This window comes from Falco biarmicus, chromosome 10 (genome assembly GCF_023638135.1).
Source record: "Falco biarmicus isolate bFalBia1 chromosome 10, bFalBia1.pri, whole genome shotgun sequence".
Classification (NCBI taxonomy): Eukaryota; Metazoa; Chordata; class Aves; order Falconiformes; family Falconidae; genus Falco; species Falco biarmicus.
The window spans coordinates 17,919,487-17,939,920 of NC_079297.1; the positions used below are offsets into that span (position 1 = coordinate 17,919,487).

The window sequence follows — 20,434 nt, forward strand, 5'->3', positions numbered from 1 at the left end:
GCAAAGTGCTCATTATTGCTTTTTTAAATTAACATATTTCAAAACAATCAGGTTTCTCCTCTGTGATTTTGACTCTCTCAAGCCATGCAGCCAAGACAAGGCCGCCTGCTTGCCAGCAGCTCTGACTCCAGACCTGTGGGTAGTGCTCCCTTAGGAGAGAGACAGCACAGAGCCAGTGTGAGGAAGACGACGGACAGACGGATTATATATTTGATACCTGCCAAACTCCTGTTCTCTGGGCGGTTTCCACTGCTTTGCAAAGCTGAGCTTTCAGGGACACGGCAATCGCAGCTTCTCTGCCAAGTGCAACTGCTGCCTGTGAATCAATAGCAAAAATAAAGCCCAAATACTTGAGATTTTTTTTCTAGATTATTTAAAACATTGCTTGTTCCAGTTGCATTCTGTAGCCAACAACAAATAGCAAAAAAAAAAAAAAAAAATAGAAAAGGAATGCAAATGTGCCTTTTCATCCTGTATTTTCTGACTCCTGTTTTAAACACAAACGTGGAGCTCCTTGCAGCTACATTCCTTTATCATGTGGTTTATTTTATTTTGCCACGCGGCTTGAAAGCTTGCTGCTACATAAGGAAAAGTCAGGCTCAAAGCCTATAAAGAAAGAACACACAAATCCTTAAAAATATGGAAGGGTAAATAACTATGTAAAAAAACCCAACCAACAAAACAGTGTTGCTGTGAAAGGGAGCTAAAACGGCCAGGGGTGTATCAACCCACCCCTGCAACAGCTATTCATACTAGTGCATTATGCAGCTTGCACGGGTTTGATTTGAAATATCGACGTGGTTCAATATCGACGTGGTTCAATATCAAGACGGTGTGGGACATGGGAGGGGTGATCAGAGGGGGGGTCCCAGGGTGAGTTGGTGCTCGGGGGCTTTATGGGGGCTTGGGTGCACTGGGAAGTTCCCTCGGGTAGAGGACCAGGGAGCCTTTTCCCTTCCCCTTCCCTAGTTCAGCTTTTCCTGCCACTTTCCTTCCAGATCGCAGGGCTGCAGCACTGCTGATCCCCTCCTGGTGTCTGCAGGTCCTCTGGGACCCCCTGCCCCACCTCGACCTGCCCCAGGGGGAAATCAAAGCATCCACATACCACACACATCTCCAGCAGTTTTTTCTTCAGCTGAGGCTCAGCTTAAAACCAGCAGTAACTAGAGACTTGTCCTCAGCAGGGACAATTTTCCATGCCAGGAGAGAGGGAAGGCGGCACTGGGCTCTCCCCACCAAACCTCACTCCAGCTGGCTGGGCTGCTCTGGGTTGCAGGGAAGAGGCTTTCCTCATGCCAAATGCCACACAGAAATCCCCAAACCCCCATTTCACTTATCCTATGAGTCAAATTAAACCTCTTGGTGACCTTTCTGCCACATTAAGTGCCGTGGGAATGGTGGGGGAGGATCTTCTCCCCCATGCCCAGCCTGGGCTTGCAGCATGCTCTGCCTGCCGCTCCCTTCTCCCAGTGCCAAGATCTTGCTAGCAAAGCCCGGGCATGCCTGCTGATAGGGGATTTTTATTTTTCCGCTTTCAAGATGAGCAAATGAAGCAGCAGGGGACAAGTTTCAGGTCCTGCTGGGGCTGTGAGACCTGCACCCCAAAACCATAACAGATCCTCCACATCAGAATCACCTTGGGGTGAATGACGTTGGAGCATCCATCACCAGGTGGATGCTTCCCTGCTCTTGCTGTTGCTTCGAGGCAGAAGGAAGCTTTTCCAGACTTTATATGGATTGTTTCCCCCTGTGGGGTGAAGTGGTCTGGAGAACATCATAATAAGCTGTATTTAACACTGCTCGGGGCTTTACGAGCCAGGCTCTCCTCGGTCTTAGTCTCACAGCAAACAAGAATCAAACCAAAATCTTTTTGACCTTTGGCTAAAGATGCAGAGAAGACAAACCAAAGACACTGAACATTTGCGATGTAAAGTCTCAAATAAGGAATTCACTCCAGCGTCAGCCCTTATTTAACTATTATTACTCTTCAACCGTTACCTAGCTGGAAAGAAGCAGAGATGCAGCTGGGACAGGCTGGGGCTGCTGCTGGCCCCCGTGGTTCCATTTATTTTTTCCATGAACACAAAACAAAAGAAACACAAGAAGGGACAAGCGCAGCAACAACAGAAGATGCAGTTCCGAGTGCGGTGGGGAAAGCCCTGCAAAATCCCTGGAGGAAGGGGGATTTTGTATGGAGTGGGGTTTGTGGGAGCAAGGAGCTGGGAACGATGCTGCTTTAGCCGTGTGCAGGTCTATGGACCAAACCTGGTCTGCTCATGGTCTCCTTTGAGATCCAGGGGGTTAACGAAGGCATCGTGGCCCGCGGGATCACAGGTGGCAGTTGCAATGCGAAGCTCATCCCCGCATCCACGGTGTCCCCAGAGGGGTGATAGCCCATCCTCACACGGTCGTGTCCCCCATGAGTGTGATGGATTCAACCACTGCAGAAAGGAAAGGAATCAGAACACAAGACTTAGTCAACCGTGTTTTTTCACCCAGAAGTGGGCTTGTGTGATAGCCATGGCCACACCGGTAAGTCCCGACAGTAACGATGGCTCAACTTATCCTGTGGTTTTTGGAAATGATATGAAGTTTGCCATTCTACTCACTCTTCATCTTCAGGGATGAGGACATGGCCAGAGATGCAAACCTGTTTCTTCCCAAAGGCTGCTGAGAAATGAAGGCCAATTCCCTGCAAGTTTCTTACAAGAAAATAACATTCCACCGTTTGTTCAAGATGATACGGAAAAAAACCCCAACTTTAAAACTCCCTCTTTGGCAGGTTCTTTGTCTTATTAATTTCACCAAATGATAAAAATCTCTGTAATTTCAAAGTCAAATTGAGCCTCTTCTAAAGTCAAGGTTGTATGAGAGACGTCTACTGAATGGGCAGAGTTCATAGATTCTGCATTTTGTAAAAATTTTATAGTATGAGCAGACAGCAGATACAGGTGTGTATCTCTGAGCCTAGAAAACGGAAGGAATGGGGACAGGATCCTGCCCCTTCCCTCGCATGGGGTTTGCCCACACTACTCTGATTTTCTCCCACTTAGTGTTAATTGCACTAAAAGGATGGCGTTTTCACCACTTGCCTTGGGCAATTAGTCCTGCTTGAAACAGTGGCACTGGAGGAAATCAGAGGCTGTTATCCATTGTCGATTCCTTCTCTCTTCATTTCCTCCAATTGCAAGCTCTATTACTTCAGTCTTAATTAAACCCCCTTAAATTGCCCTAAATAGCTCTTCTTGGCCTCTTCCCCCCCAACCCTGGCTCAGAGGTGCTAATGCCAGGAGGTGGGTGGCTTTGAAAGAGGCGACCCACCACCCGATTCAGTAACCTGAAACAATTTACACGTCTGCAGGACCATTTAGAAAATACATATATACATCTCAAACCCAGAGAACTGATCTACAAAGAGTACAAGGTTTCCTCTTCCACATTGCCACACTAGACTAGAATTTGCAATTACTGAGCACCAGAACAACAAATCCTCACCCCCATGCCCCCCTGCTGAGATGTTTTGCTCATCTCTCCAAATTAGGAGCAGGAAATGGGAAAACACTGCTATGGAAGGGTGAGTTAAAACCCGAGCGTTCTCTGAGAATAAATTCAGAACCACTCCAGAAACCCAGAAGCCACAGCCTCTGATTCAGAGAAACTGGGTATATAAAGAACATAATTTGTTTACTTAATGAAAGTAAATTAGCTAAATGGGTGATGGAAAACGTGTTTGAAGGCTGATTCTGCAGCGCTTTCCTCAAGAAGACACTGTTAGCTTTTGCTACCAGGAACTGGTGGGTATAAAAGGGATAATTTTGTTGAACCATCCTCCATTATTATGACTTTTGCTGAATATTCTGCCTAAGTACGCTCCCTCCTCGGAAGCCTTCTTGTCAGTTGAAATTGGGTTGATAACCCAGGGCTCTTGCCAGCTTGGTACTGCTCTGGGTCTCAGCAACAACCCACAGGCAGCCTTCCGACAGACTGTTGCCAGGAGGTGAAGAGGTACTAAATTAGCCAAAAGTTGGACCGTAAAGGGTTTTTTTAATTAGCGTGAGAGTCTTGAACACAGGGTATGACCTTTGTAAGCAGCGCTCTCTGCAATTCACATCCTGCTTAAATGCTTTATCAGTTGATTTGGTAAAAATAAAAAAGAAGTATTTTGTTTTTCTCCAGCACAGCCCCTAGCATCAGCTTTGGGCCAGGATGTCTTGGCTTCGGCATGGAAGAGCAAAGCTGAGGGTGTCTGCACATTGCGAATGCACAATTGGCTCTCAATTGTATGTGTCTCAGCTACAGTTAATTTCTGTTATAGATGGGTATTTAAGGACCTCATGATCCTCTTCCCTAATGGGATTTGGTGGCCTATAGCTCTCCCATCTGCTACAACATGGCCCAGAAGCATCCAAGATCATCTGTTTTGTGTTGTCATTGACTTGGAAACTGCTAGAATCATAGAATCATTTAAGCTGGAAAAGACCTGTAAGATCACCAGGTCCAACCATTAACCCAGCACCTGCCAGGGTCCCTTAGTGCCACATCTACACGTCTTTTAGATACCTCCAGGTGGATTGTCATCTTCTTTTTGCTCACCTGTTCCTCCTTAAGTTGATTATAATTAGTGATTTTAATAGTGCAGGTATGTGACTTTAGCCTGCCTGTTTGGAGCTAGTCTGGTTTTGGTCTCCATGCCCACCTTCCATCCTTTCCCCCACCTCTAGTGGCTTCTTCCTCACCCTCAGGTACGCAGGATGCTGAGGCTTCTCAGGCTGAGTCATTGCAAGGACAACCCTTCCAAATCACAGCCCTTCTTCTCCAGCACAGGCCCCAGCACCAGCTTTGGGCAGGGATGTCTCAGTGTCTGGCAGAGAAGAGCAGCCACAGATCCTCCACACCTCCCCAAACCCACTCATTTCTTGTCTCTCTCTGCCTTGGGCTGTTAAGAAAGTTGGAAAACTTTCCGAAGTGGCAGGATACTGCCCGCACGGTTCGTATCAGAGACCCCCAAAAGGGAAAATATTAGTGACAAACCTACAGAGGGATTTAAGAACAGCAAGGGCTCAGGCTATTTAGCCTAAGCCTGTTTAGATGTCTACGGCTCTAACAGGAAGATAATATTATTTATTACAGTGCCGTTCTTTAGAAAGCACTCAAGAGATTATCATTTGAAAGAGCTTACATACAGCCAAGGTATTATTACCATTATTTGATTACCGTTCAGATTTCTCCCACAGCTGCAAATGATGAAATCCTTTGTCCTGCCTTTCAGAAGAAATTGAGGTGTAGCGTTAGCTATAAATGTGCATGAAGGATCACTGATTTTTTTCATGTGTACTGAATCACCTCTTGGAAATTTCCTCCTTTGTCTCCCAATCAGACGCAGCAAACAAAATTAGCCTGGTAATTTTCCACTGGTTTTAGCTCCCCTGCCCTGGCCCCGCTATGTTTGTTCTGTCCTGATGTCATCAGTGATGAATGTGATTGCAGTTGACAAAACAGCCAATAAAAGAGAACCTGCTCTGCTCAACTGGGATGATTAGACAAATCCTGTGCACGGAAGAACTTGGCTGGAAAACGCTTAGGAAATGTTGATTTATTTTATTTTATTGTTTCCTAGATTAATAACAATATTTTTACTCCAGCCAGCCATTTCTGATTTCCTTGACAGGCCTTGCAAAATAGCTTTTGCATTTCTCTGTACGCAGAGCTTTCATGGGCCATACAAACTGTGCCCATGTCTTTCTTCACAAGTCTTGGTTCAAGCTAAAGAAGTAGGTTTGCGACATGTAAATGAGTAAAATATGCTTAATTTCACTTCTTTTGCCTAAAACCACAATTACTACAGCTCAGGCCTCCAGTAATTTTTTTTTTTCTGGCAGAAGGGCAGCTCTTCTCCCCAGTCACCCTTCCAAGGGGGCTCTTCTTCATTCACAAACTTAACTATTTTGAAATAAAACAGGATAGCTAAGAGGAGCAGCAGCAGAAGGGCAACTAGAGGTAATAAATAATGTGGGAATTAAGAAACCTGGGAGCAGAGAGGGCAGCTAGGCAGGTATTTGGACATTTTGAAACTGAAATATCCATGCTGTCCTTCCCAAGAAGTTTGGTTCAAAACCAGTGGTTGCCCAAGTGTGTTAGCAGAGGGACATGCTGATCCCTCTCCCTCCTGCCTAAGCTTTCCCCTCTGATGTCTGTTTGCTTAGCTGTTGTCCTATAGTAAAGGATCTTCCTAGCTATGAGCCCCAGTTTGACCTTCTTATTAACCACGAGCGACAAGCACTGCAGAATAAATAGCTCCTGCGCTCTCCTCCATGCTGCAAGGGGAGAGGTAAAGGCTTTTCACCTGGCTGAGGTCCAGGGCAGCAGCCAGGCTTCCACAGCTATACGCCAAGCAGCAGATTTAAACAGTTCTTTTAACATCATGCCCTTTGGTGATGATCTTGCTGGTGGAAATGCTATTTGCCTTGGTCCGTTGTCCATTATGGTAGTGCGACACATGGCCAGCTGTGCCAAAAGGTGCAGAGCAGAGCTGCGATGCTCCCCTGGATGCCAAAAAAGCAAATTGATTGGTCAGCTGAAGCAGGGCGTGCACATTTTTGAGTGATGAAGTTGCCCTAGCAGGGTCCTTGGTGGCTGGTGCTGGTGAAGAGCCATCCATGTGCAGACAAACACAATTCCTCCTTCTGCCCCATCTCTTCAGCTTGGGCTGAAGCCCAAAGCCCCAGCCCAGCCCAGAAGTGAATGCTGTACATTTCCCAGTAGTGCCAAAGTACCTGGGGCTCAGCAGAGGTCAATGGAAAAATCTGGTGGCCAAAACCTCTTGGAGACAATATTCAGCTTGAATGAAAAGAAAGCAGTTAGTGATGGGGAAGAGATGGGAGGGCTAACGAGGTGCCCCACCGCTTTTGCTTCTGTTACACTGATTGCAGAGAAATAAAAAAAAAAACATCCCTGCTCCATTATGTTATTACAGAGATAGGAATTGCTGCAAGACGGTCACACAATAGAAGCAAAGAGCTTCCACAACAGCCCCATCACAGACACGAGCTGACCCTGTTCTGTCCTGACACAAATCATCACTCAGATTAGCACGGTGCAGCAGGCTGCCTGAGGTTTGCTCACTCCTGGAGTCCCTGGGAATAGCCGAGATGAGCAACTTCTGCGGAAATAAGGAGTAATGTCTTCTTTCTAACGATGAATCACCTACGCATGCTGGATAGTTGAGGATGCGTGTAGTTGACCTTAGTTAGTAGCGGTCTGGTCCCAGCAACTTGGTGTTCCCCAATACAGTCAGCAGGTTCAGCGATGCCCCCACCTTCTGCTTTTTGGGGAGGCACAGACTGCTTTGACAGGACCTCATCAGTCCTCCACACAATGATTTTGGGATAGTATCCCCTTCAGGATAGCAGCAAGGCCACGGAGAGCCTTGAGGAGCCCACAGGTGGGAGAGGTCCAGGAAAGTGTCCATCACAGAGGTGATGACTTCTCGCTGGGGTTTCACTGGACCATAAGGGCTGTTCCCTCATTGTTTAGGCTTGAATGTGTCATTTTGCTCTGCCAGAAATGAATCTGTAGCCTTGCACATCTTACTTCTGACCTCGGGAGGTCACAGCCTCAGGTCCTGCCTCCGCTCCACCAGCCTTGCCATCCAGGACATTCGCCCCTTGGCCGCTGGCACTTGCTTCTTGGAGTCATTTCTCCCCATCTAGTACAGGTAAAAAGGGAAGAGTCCTATAAAAACAATAACTCTTTGCTTCTCTCTACAGTCCCCAGTTTCTAAGGGTTATGAGGGTCCTAAGCCAGAAGCTCAGGCAGTAAAAGGGCTGGATTTTCCAGGAGATCACCTCTAAAGAAGCCAGTTGGCCTCATTTCTGCTTAGCTGGCATCATCAGCCAAATTGGCTTTGAACCATCTCATGCTGTCAAGCTCCTCTTCCAGCAATTTGCTCCCTGTCAGACCCTGTGGGACTTGGCAGACTGGAGTGCTCCCACTTCTACAGAAATAAGTAGTAATTTAGCCCAGGGAAAAATGAGTCATTCTTTTTGGTGGAGGATGCTGGCTGGGTCAGGCTGCATGCAGGCTGCCTCACCCACCGCTGCCAGCTCCAGCTGCCTTCCAGGTGCTCAGCATCACACACCTCCTGCCTGGAGAAAGCTGCTGAGCTCACTGCCAGCCCCAGAACACACACAGATGGGTTGGTGTCCCCCACCCACCTGGCCTGGTCCTCTGGTTTGTCCCTCCCAGGCACAAACTCTCACTTAATTGAATTATAAAGCCTTTGAGGAGATTATGCAGTATGCAGCTGCAGAATAGGGATGCAGAGGGATGAACGTGCTCAACAGGCACATTGCCCCCATCATCTGCAGCTGCCCTGGTGCTCCTTAGAGTCACAGCTTTTCCTTTGGGAATGGCTGGCAGAGGCATTCTTGCAATGTCTGTTAGATATCAGAGCTGTCACAGCACAATCCAACTCCTTACTCCCCTGGTCACCACAGGATGACAAGAAACAAGTTGCGAACGAAGCAATGCACTTAGCAAATCAATGTTAACACATCTCTGTTCCCTATCTCAAACCTCATTTTCCCCCATCAATATTATCAGTGTCATCCTTTTGGCAGCAAGCCAATATCTTACATTGACAGGGTGAGCTGTGAAAGGGCCAGCGCTGCTTCTGAAATCCCAATAAACTAAACCATACTAGCACCCCCGGCTGGTACACCATAATCCAGGAAAGCTTTGGAAGCAATGGGCATTTCAGACAGAGCTAAAGGCTGGGGAGGGAAAGGGACTCAGGAAAACCCAGGGTAGGAAACATCTTCCATATAAGATTGTGGAATAATTCAGGGATGAGCAGCTGCCATCACATACAAATCTCAACGCCCTGCTATTCTTGCTTTTCCAACCCAGAGGGACCTCCAAGAGATGCTCAGAAATCAGGTACATCAAATCCAGCATCACCTGGGGTGGTTCATAATCAGCGCATCCCATCTCCATCACGAACTGGCAAGGAACAGGATTATCTTCACCTCATGCTGAAAACTGTAGGAAAAAATATAGTTATCACCTTCTGTGTTTCCACGTGGTTTGTACTGTTCAACAGACAAAAAAGCTTCACACTGAAACTCCATGGAGTGTTTCATCCCTCACCAGGTAAATAACATGCTAATGGCTCAGCTGCAGAGAAAAGAGACCTGCTGAGGCTTGGCTGAAGGGATCTCAGGCTTCCAAGAGTACAGAAAGAGAAAGTCAAACCGCCTCCAGAATCGGTTAAATACATATACAGCTAAGCGAGGGGAAATCCGACTAAATCACTGCTCAGCTCCAAAAACCAGAAGGAGGTCTGCAAAAGGCTGGCTCCAGGACAGTCAAAAGGCAAGGGTGCATCTCCCTGTAGCAGAAAGGCCACCCCACATGGCCTTGGGGTGCAAGGATAACAGCTTAAAATAATCCAACAGCTTTATGAGATGCCTATTTCTGGGCAACAAGAGCTGTGCATGTTCCTCAGTGCTCCAGGTACTCTTGGTGATGGACGGAGGGGCTGGGGCATGGGGATGTGTGGTGACTTACAGTGCTGGGTGAAGCCTGGTGGGAGAGGAGGTGGCATCAGGAAGGCACTGCAAGCGCGAGCTTTGGCTGGGAGGTTGCTGCAGGAAGTGGTTAGAGAGCAATTGCCTTACTGAGGAATCAGAAAGACAAACTTTAAATATTTGTACTTCGAAGAAGCAGTTATTACCTCGTTTATCTTCCTGCGGAGGCACAGCTGCTTGGCTGGAGCTGGGAGAGGTGGTGCACAGGGCTCTGCAGCATGAAGCCACTGAAGGAAGAAGAGTTTGGCTAAAGCATCCACCAGAAGAAGGGATAAAAAATTAGGGTTTTTCTTTCTGGTTTGCCTCAATTCATAAATCTGAAGCCAATCCAACACAGGCAAGAAATATCCCATTTCTTATCCATGATTGTTGTAGCCGAGGGATGTTTTTTCCCCCATACCATATGGAAGTTGAACAGATAATGGGGCAGTGCAGCAGAGAAATGTTTTCACTTTAACAACAACTCCTCTTGCCTTCTTCTGTCCAGGGGACCAAATGGAAGCCATTGGCAAGTCTATTTTTGGTGAAAGGTAACAACCCTGAAAGCACAGGCTGCAGTAACAGCGAGCGGTTGGGTGGCCAAGAAGCAAGAATGCAGTACTCCACTCATTAAGCACCGCTATTTTCATTTATTGCTAAGAGTTTTGTATTGTACTCTGAGGACCGAGCAAAACAAACAGTTATTATGGGCTCCTTATTATTTATTAACTAAAGCAGCGGAGTCGCTCTCACTGTGGGGTTTGCAGCAGCCTCGGCAGAGCTGCTGGCCGGGACTGGTGCCAGGAGGTTTCCATGGTTTGTAGAACTGCCTGGGCATCCCCGGATGGGTGGGTGCTGGGGGTGCCCCGGTCACGGTGCCATTGTAAGGGGTTTTAGCATCATAAGGGTGTTCATCACTGTGTAAGCGAGAACACTTCCAGCTCGTAGCATGGCAGATCCCAAGCCCTGATCCATCTTCACTCTTGCTGTTCTTTTTTTTGGGGGTGGGCGGGTGGGGGGTCCTAGTCTAAGCCTCTCTTACCCCCTCTTTCTTTGAAGTCCATCTTTTCATGCCTCTTTATCAAGTAAGAGACCCCTTTTGAAGCTGTTCCTCTAGTATTATTCAGACTAGATTAGGAGGTTTAATTGCTACAAAGACTTTATGAGGCATGAAATATGTCTAGTGGTACTGAAATACCTCCTCTTAAAAAAAGAGGTCCTGTGAGCTCCGGCAGTGCTTACCTTGGTGAAGCCCTACTGCAAGAAGCATTTCCCAGGTGTCAGGGTTTAACCCCCACTGGCAACGCAGCCCCGGGCAGCCGCTCGCTCGCTCCCCTCACCTCAGAATGGGGGAGGGAATCAGAAGAGTAAAAGTGAGAAAACTCGTGGATTAGGTAAGGACAGTTCAACAGGCAAAGCAGAAGCCACACACAAGCACAGCAAAGCAAGGAATTCCTTCACAGCTTCCCACGGGCAGACAGGTGCTCAGCCATCCCCAGGGCAGCCGGGCTCCAGCACGTGTGACGGGGATGGGGGGAGACAAACACCACCAGGCTGAATGTCCCCCACCTTCCTTCTTCTTCCCCCAGTTTCTATACCCAGCATGACGCCCCACGGTATGGAATACCTCTCTGGCTGGTTTGGGCCAGCTGCCCTGGCTGTGTCCCCCCCAGCTCCCCGTGCCCCCTCAGCCCTCTTGCCAGCAGGACCCCAGAAACCGAAAAGTCCTTGACTTGGTATAAACATTACTCAGCAAAACCCAAACCCATCAGTGTGCTGTCAGCATTGCTCTTACACCAGATCCAAACCCCAGCACTACACCAGCTACTAAAAAGAAAATTAACTCTATCCCAGCTGAAACCAGGACCTTTTCCTGGAAAAAGAAACAAAATTAATGATAGTTTATATAAGCAGTATACGTACATACAGCACATCGAATCCACCACAAGCTGTTTGGCTTTCCCAAGTACACAAATCCTAAACATTCAGCTTAACTCACTGAAGTTGCCGCACTAAATGCATGACAACAGCCTTAACTGCACCCCACAACACTGACCTGCTGGTGCAATATCACCAAACCGGTCAATGACAGCTCATAACTACGGTCTTGACAATCCTACAAAAAGGGGAGTTAGAGCAAAGTTGTGTTTCGTGGCACTCACACAGTGCAAAGTGCTCTTGGAGTCCTCCCAGGTCCTTGGGCATCCCTCTCCTGAAGGCACAGGGTCTCTCCCAGCCAGCCACGCTCCGGGGAAGGGCAGCCTGTTCTCCGGAGAGAGCTCAGCCCTTTCAGTCAAACGGCTTGTTTTCTACCAACCATTAATGTTGTTTATCCAGTGCCCGAGGTCAGCCTCCCACCATCCCACACAGAACTCCTCCTCGCTGCTGCTTCATGAATCATTAAAAGCTGCGTTCGAACAAACTGTAGCTTCAGGAGCAATGAAAAGAAAATCGCTCTCCAGAAGAAGAGTCAGCTCAAAGCAAAGACTTTTCCCCAGCCTCATTAAAACTGCAATTGCTTTTCTTGCTACTTCCACAAGACCCTCTGCTCACCTCCACATCCTTTCAGCTCCCATCCTCTTCCCCCACCTCTCGCAAAGGACGCGGCAGAGCCAGCAGTGGCCAACACACCATTGATATTCTTTTTTTTTTTTTTTAAAGAAGTGGGGTTAAAGAGCTGACAAAGATGAGCTATTGCTTTTTCTGACAGCAGCGAGTCAGATGGCAGGAGGAGAGAACTGATGCTACAGAGACAGACTTGCTGTACCAACGTTAAGAAAGCAGCCTGTGTAAAATGCACTCAACACCTCTTACACCTTAAGGAGAACAAAAACCATGACATGCAAAAAAAGGTAACACAGAGCAGCCATGTAACATCAAGCCATTTTACGCACCACCTTCTTTTTCCTTGTTATTTCACTTGGTGAATTTAGGGCTTGGGAACCGCCTTGGGCACCATCACAGCCCTGGAGGCTCAGCCCTTGGCAGGGCCCGCATGGGGCTTTTGGATAATCATCTTTGACACTCAATCTATCATTTGCAGGAAAAACACCCACCCAGCATCACAGCATCCAAATACCCACCTTGGTTTTATAACCTAGGAAATAATACCTAGAATAGCCTATTCCTTGAACAACTTCTACTGCCTTGCAAAGTGGACTTCCCCAGCCCATGCTTCCCACCACCCCTGGTGTCTCTGCCAGTGCTTAAAAGACTGATTCCCAAAGAACTGGGATAATTATTTTGCCTAACTCAAACAAATAATTTTGTTTAACTCAAAGCTAAGAGTCTGTGATGATAAACACTCTGAAGGGCTGAAACCAAAATCACCACTGGCAACTCGGCAGGTGGCAATTTCCAGCGGGCACGTGGTCCGTGCCCAGCCTCAGACATTAGCACTTGTGTTATCGCTCAGCTCAGACTAGCTGAATCCCACTTTCCCTGTGCAACACAGAAAGGGCAGTGTGGAGATGCCCTGGATCTTGTTGGATCAGGCAAACAGAACATCTCCACGTGGATGTTACCTCTCTGTGAACTGCCAGGTCCTTTAGCAGTGGTGAATTATTGAAAGTGCCACAGATGATTTATGAATGTACCCATTTCCATCTCATTACATATTCCCCCGGTATCTCCTCCTCCTTAGCTTGCTGCAAGCTGATTTTGAGAGCTCACATTTTAATTTCCTTAAGCATAGCAAGCTCTTGCTGCAGCAAATTAATGAAGATTTCTTAAACCCCAGTTTACTTTTCATTCAGCTAGTTTATCCCTCATTCAGCTCCTGTAGCAGATGCCAGGAAGCTCCTTAATTATGCTTCACGGTCAGCACGACCTCTCTCAGAAAAAAACCTGGTATTTACCATACTTAATTCTACATTGTTCTCCAAGCTGGCAATGAGAGATGGGGTTCCTTGTGCCAGCCCCCTTGTGCCAGCCCCCTACAGCCACATCACCCAAAGCTCAGTACCACCACCTGGGGCTCTCCTACAAGCCAAGGATGGAGCAAAAAAGTCCCACAACCAAGACATTGCTTTTGCTGCATTTTAATACCTGCCTTTTTGGGGCCGGTAAGGAAGACGCAGGCATTTACTGTGGCAGGGATGGGGTTGTCCTGCAGCACTTTGCTCTCTTTGGCAGTAATGAACTTGGGGTGATCCTACAGCAGTTGCGCAGATACCCCTCCATGGGCTCCTACAGCTGCGGTGTCCCAGGCAGGGGGTAATTGCTTCAGCCTCTGAATTGTTTCAGCCAGTGTACTGGCTGCTGATTAGTATAATCATGTCAACGACACAAGCGGCACTGCAGCGCGCAGGGTGACTGGCACTGATTTCAGAAAATGAATGTGAGCGCTCTTTTATTGTTATAAAGGTAAAAGCTGCAGCGAGCGGCTCACTGTTGCTATAGGAACCCATCAGCCCAGGGGAAAAGCCGAATTGCTGGACCGAGGCGGCTCCTTAGGAGACAGCGATGGGGGGGCTTTTCTCTGGTGACACCCCTCCTTGTCCAAGGAAGGCACCAGGGCAACTTCAGGAGGCACGACACAGCGGTGGAGAGGTCTTCCAGCACTGCCCTGAGCCCTGCTGTGGTTACATTCTGATAATTACACTACAGACCTTGTACTTATGCAGCCTGAGATATTCCTCTCCAAAACTCAGTCCCTGACGTAGGTGCTTGGCTCTGAGCCCTCATACACCTGTTGGAAACAGGCTCAGCTCTGGGTGTCTACACCTGCCCAGATGTTGTGCTCTGGAGATGCCATAAAATGACCGTGGAGAGCCTGTTCAGCTGTACCTGGCTCTTGCAACAACCTAAAATTTGGCAAAACCCATTCCTGTTCTGGGAAGGATAGCTGCCGTTCCCCTGCAAAACTCCAGACCCAGAAGTGAGAATGACCGAAGTGCAGCAGGCATCTACAAAGAAGAGATGTCCTCACGGTGGAGACGCACAAGGGGCAGACCCAGGATGAAGCTCAGCTCTCTAAAATCCACTGTTTCCCTGCTCCGGGTCTCTGATTTTCATCCCTCTGCTCAGGCAGATGCAGACAGCCACACTGCATCCCAGCGTCAGCCCCAGCCTTCCCAGTTATCCCACCAACTTGCTGCAAGCTGCTTTTCAAGACCCAATTCTTGCACAAAGACGACGATGCATTTTTTGGGTGCTTTTTTAGCAGACCATGCAATACGAGACTTACCTACTGAACACAAGCAGGTCCAAGGGTGAATTTTGAGGTGGTGGATGGTGGCTCCTCACTAGCTGCTTTGCAGCCAGCAATGTGACAGTGTTTTTCTTTGAGGTCCAGTGCCAGAATAAAAGAAAACTGGAGCAGTGTGATAAACGAGGTCAAAGCCTAACTTAAGAGATAAGGATGAAGTGGTTAAAAGAGAAAAAGCTCTGCATCATCACATATTCAACTGAAATTAAATTCACGAAACATAAAGCTGCTTTAAAGGAAAACCTTTAAAGAAAACCTGACGTTCCAGAAAATACAAACACTTTGTGCATACAAAGCTCTGGTCCCACCCGTGGGATGTTTTCACACGAGTGAGAGCTTTGCTGCCTCTGCTGCTGCAAACTTGGCACCATCCCCATCCCCCAAACATCACTCGCTGGTACTGAGCCTGACCCTGCAAACAACTCCAGGGACCAGGAGCCCTGAGAAACCCCTGAGTTTGCCAACATTTGTGATGTTTTTATTCAGCGATGGACGCAACATGCCACCTTACCACAGTGCACAGGTTGGAAAAACTCCATACCCCTGCATCGGAGTATTTGGTTCATTGTAATAGACTGGAGAGAGACAAGATCAGGTCAAAACTCCGAGTGCAGAGCCCCACTGCTATGCAGACCTCAGATCTGAGACTAAAATCTGGATGAGAATTCAGCAGCTCTGCCAATTCCCACTGCTGACTGAAAAAAAAAATATCCAGCTGCAAACATCCCTCCTAACCTCTGGTGTGTCTGATATTAGGAAATCACTGGGCTAGAGGGATGCACTTAATAAAAATGATGGAAATCTGAAGTACATGGACTCGAGCACATGAGAAGATGCCACAAACCAGGCAAGGTGTCTGGACACAGCCCACAGTTCTGGTGCACTTTTGGGGTCCAAAGGGATGAAGTCACCCTCCAGACTGAGGGTAGCGGATGGAGATACCCATCCAGTGCACGACTGGTAACACGTGCAGCAATCCTGGCACAGACAGAGGCAACTGTCCTGTCCTGACAGACAGACAAAGGGGAAAAAAAGCATCTAGCCCCCAAACTTGCCAAAATTCAGCTTCTTTGCTCACATCTAGCCCCAAGCAGGCCAAATTTAAACTAGAAGATGAGTAAGACTGATGCAAGAGCAGCATGGATGTGACAGGCATTGGGGGCTCAGTTCACCAGCAAGCCCAGTGCTGGAAACGTTTTCTTAAATGTCCTGAAAAAGGATTTGAAAGAGAAATGTGATAGCAGCATGAGAGAACCAGGTGATGGAGACATCAGTATTTTGGTAGGGGGATGAAGGGTCACTGCAGGTTTTATCAGGGCTCTGAAGGGAAAGTCTGTGTTTGCTGCCAGTGCATATGTGATGCTGATAAAGGTCCAGAGTTTTGGGCTAGGATCCTTGCAGCTCTTTATCCCCAAAAACATGGCAAAAAAGGGTATTGCAATAATCACACTGGGTTGCCACAAGAGCCTGGACAAATCTCGATCTGGCAAATTTATACATTTTTAAGATTTACCCTCAAAGTCAGCCAAAGGGTACAGCCTGGTCCTTCTTACCTCGGCAGGGACCATCACACTCCTGAGCCCAAAACAATGCTGGAAGATACCCAGACAGGTTTATTGATACTCGTTCCTACTGTATTAACACGAAATCTTAATTTGTACACTTGCCACAGGGAGTTTTCATCAGGCTGCCAGCTCCTTCCTTTCACCGAAGACGACACAGTTTCTGGGTCTCCATAATTATTTACGTGTGGGCTGTATTTATTGGCAATTAAATGGTTCAGTGGCTCTGAGACATTAGTCTCCTCTAAACATGTTGTCTGCCAGATTGCTTCCTGCCAGCAGTCCCTGTGGGCTGGGAAATTTTGCTGAGCCCTCCAGGGCTGCACATGTATTGGAGGGAGCAGCTGGCAGAGCCCCCCCGCTGAGACCGCTGTGCTCCGCTCTTGCTCGGAAAAAATAATACTATAACACAGCCTCACGTTTGGCAATTTGGAGCCAATGGGAGGGGATCATGTTTGCTTTAAACACAGTTGCAGCCAAGCAGATCCGAGCCCTGGGAGATCAGAGGGGTTGGAGGGATGGTGTCTAGAGGAAGCGGTCCAGGAAAAATGCACTGAGCTGGGAAAACGTACAGCAATTTGGCAAAACTTGCACTGGGAAGGGAAAAAAAAATAATAATGCAGCGATCTGGTAAAATGTGTGGAGACCCTGTAAAAATCTGCAGTGGTCCTGCTGAAACATGTAGTGAACCTGGCAATGTATGCGGTGGGCTGGTAAAACGTGAAGCAAGGCCAGTAACATGCAGTAAACACACAGCAGCTCTGGCGAGACATGCAATAACTCTGGGTAAAATATGCAGAAGCCCCAGCAAAATATACACTGATCCCAGTAAATACACAGCAGCTTGGTGAAACGTGCTGTGGCTCTTGCAAAATATACAATAACTCCACATATAAAACATGTAAAAACCCCATCAAAATATGTAGCGACACCAGTAAAACATGCAGCAACCTAGTAAAACACAAAGCAATCCCAGTAAAACATGCAAGAGCCCTGGGAAAATATGCAGCGGCTCTGGTAAGAAGTGCAATAACCCTGATAAAACACAGCAGCCACAGGAAAGTATGCAACAACCTGGTAAAACACAAAGCAACCCAGGAAAGCATGTGGCAACCCTGGCAAAACATGCAGTAGCCCTGATAAAACAGGTAGCAGCCTTGGTAAAACATACAGCAGCCCCAGAAAAACATGCCGTGACCCTGGTGAAGCAAGTGGTGATCTAGTAAAGTGTGTGATGATCCAGCAAAACACGTGGTGGAGCTTTCAATGACCGAGTGAAATAGGCAGTGACCCTGGTAAGACATGCAATGACCACATAAAAGTGCAGCAGCCAGGGCTGGACGTGGGGTGGTTTTGGTAGCGGGACCCGTCGCACACAAGTTGCTTGGTGCTTCACGCCTTCACCATCGCCCTGAAAGTACCTGAGGTAGAAACAGCAGGCTCGAGGAAGCACTAATTACCCCCAGCATCACGAGGGGGGTGGCGGTGGGGTGTCCATCAGCCTGGGCAGAGGGGAAAGGAGATGGAATGGGCGCCAGACAGCTCCGATACCACAGAGAAGCAGGGACCCACCGAGGGTGTAATGGTGCTGAGAAATGGTGGGGGTGAGCTTAAATAGGGCAAAAAGCAAGCCCTGAGCTGGGCAGCTTCCTGATTCACATAAAGCGGGTTGCAAAATGGCTTCAGGGTGAAGAACTTTGTACTGTGGAACAGGAGGGGAAGTCTGGCCTCCAGCAGTGAGCAATATGATTTTTGCTGGTTAGGAAAGGAAGAAAGAAAGGAAAAGAGAAAAAAAAAAAAAGAAAGAAAAAGAAAGAAACCCCAGGAAAAATAGAAAGGAAAAAGAAAAAATGAAAAAAAAACAAAAAAAAGTGGGAAAAAAACCAGAAAAAGAAAGGAAAAAGAAAGATAAAGAAAAAAAAAACAGAAAAAATATAAAGAAAAAAGAAACAGAATAGAAACTAACTTTGACTGCAGCTTCAGAGTTTGGGAGGTTGCTCTGCTCTCTAAGAGCTGCTGCAACAGCTCAGCTGCAGGAGTTACATTGGCACAAAGCACATCAGAAAGCCACTTGGTGCTGAATTTCCAGACCAAGAAGAGCTTCTTGCTGTATGACTCCAACAGGGAACATCACGCCCAGTCACAGGACCATCCCAGCCTAGCACGGGGATGGGAGAGACATCAAAACACAGGATGGGGCCACAGGGACCATGCTACATCTCTGCGACAGCAGCTACCAGAGGGAACAGCAGGTGCCCAAAACCACTCTGAAAGATGCTTGCAACTATTAAAAGATCCATTAAAATAAGATGCAGGGCCCGTTCTTGCTATTGCAGGAAAGGGTTTTTTTAAATTATTTTAAGGAATTGTCTCATGTTTCCAAGATCAGGGTACATTCCCGCAGAGCTGCTTTGGCAAAGTATCTGGTGTGGTGCTGAGCACCAGGGTACACGTGGTGCTTTGGAGAGACTTTGTGCCATCACAACATCACCCAGTCAGAGCCGGGAATTTGCTGCCAAACCCAGTCCCAGCTCCCGCCTGGCTCCATTGAGCGGGAACAGCAGCCGCCCGGCAGCGCTGCTGCTCTTTGTGAACACGCAGTGGGGAAGAGCAACAAAAATATGTCCCCCCGCCTGGCGAGAAGAGGGCTTTTCAATAAAACAGATGCTTTTGCTGCCGCCCCAAACATCCCCACCTCCTCGCCACCAACGGTAGCCACTTGGTACGGCGTGAGCTTCGTTAAAAGCCTCCCAGCCCCTGCAATCATCCAGAACAACTTCATCCTCCCCAAAGGTCAGGCTCGCTGCTAGCAGGGCTCTAATCAGCTTAAGACCCACTTGGACTTGCTAATGAGCAATGGGAAGCGGGATGGAGGCGGTGGGACGAGCGAGGAGCGTGGGGATCCAGATATTTAAGTGCATTTATTATGTTTTCAAGTTTTAAATTTCAAGCTTTTGCTGTTTTCCCCCTGCCAGGCCCTTTCCCAGGCTTAGCTGCTGTTTTTCAAATGAGCCTGAATTGCCTCAATCGTGCTCCCTTGCTGTCAGAAAAGCAGAGCCGAGCTATTTATCCTTTACTCCTTACTATTATTTAGGCATCTTAAAAGTCTCAAACAGTCACAGCTTCAGCAGGGTTTTCATCAGGCACCTGTGCGTTGTTGCTGGTTTTAGCATCCCTATTTTCCTTCCCACCTGATGGTCCCCAACCGAGCTACAGCAATAAACATGATTTTGCTGGTTGCTCTGAGCTTATTTCCAAGTCACCATATGGTGGACGGGGGGAGGAAGAACACCCCCAGAGCTTTTAGGAGAGCAGAAGGACGCATTTAATCCCTGAAGTGTCCTGTTGTTTCCCGTTTCTTTCATTGCCCAAGCTCCCATCAGCAAACACCACTTACCAAAGTGGTCCAGCGCAGCTGCGATGCTGCCCAGCTCCTGAGCTGCTGTAAGGTGCAGTTCCCCACACTGGTCGCTGGTCCTCAGCAAAGAGCTCTGCAGCTTGCTGATAAACCCCACCGGTGCTTTTCTTTTAGTCCCTTTTGTAGCACAGCAAGGTTTCCGTGGCTCCTGTTAGCACTTCAGAGAGGTATAAAGCAAATTCATTGACCCTGGCTCGATATTGTGTCAAGCTGCACTAAAAGCAAACAGAAGAAGCAATTTGTAATTCTGTGGTTTGGGTCTGCAAAGCAAAAGGTTTTCAGTAAGTTTTAAAAACCAAGGGGTTTTGTTTTGTTTTGGTTGGTTGGGTTGGGTTTTTTTTTTGGGTTTTTTTTTTCCAGAAAAGGAAGCCACCTCATGTGTATATAAAGTGCAAAACAGACCTGGAAAATTCCCTAAAACCAAGAGGACGTCAGATATAACCGAGGCAGGAGACTCCTGCCTATTACGTGCGATGGAATTTCAGTTTTGGTTCCCAATCCTGCTAACGACATCCTTTGAGACCCTGAACACCCAGCACACCACAGTCCCTCTGACTGTTACAAGGCATGCAGGACTTGTGTGCATGAGAGGTTCAAATGCAACAATTTCTCTGGGGGTTATTCCCCATCTGATATTTGCTGTGACCTGCACTTTCAGATGTAAAAGTGCTCAAATACT

The 20,434-nt window shown here is 47.7% G+C and overlaps 1 long non-coding RNA gene across 4 annotated transcripts; it reads right to left on the reverse strand.

The window, feature by feature from the left end:
- Window positions 1-1,954: 1,954 nt before the first annotated feature.
- Window positions 1,955-17,985, reverse strand: LOC130156175 (uncharacterized). Of its 4 annotated transcripts, XR_008824345.1 has the most exons (6): window positions 17,759-17,985; window positions 14,755-14,914; window positions 9,734-9,814; window positions 8,959-9,039; window positions 6,344-7,705; window positions 1,955-2,441 (listed from the first exon to the last, which is right to left on the reverse strand). It is a non-coding gene; the product is annotated as an uncharacterized LOC130156175 (long non-coding RNA). The 4 variants fall into 4 exon arrangements; XR_008824344.1 differs by having other exon boundaries at window positions 1,957-2,441; window positions 14,755-17,985; XR_008824342.1 differs by lacking the exons at window positions 14,755-14,914; window positions 17,759-17,985 and adding an exon at window positions 10,809-14,742 and having other exon boundaries at window positions 1,957-2,441.
- Window positions 17,986-20,434: the final 2,449 nt, after the last annotated feature.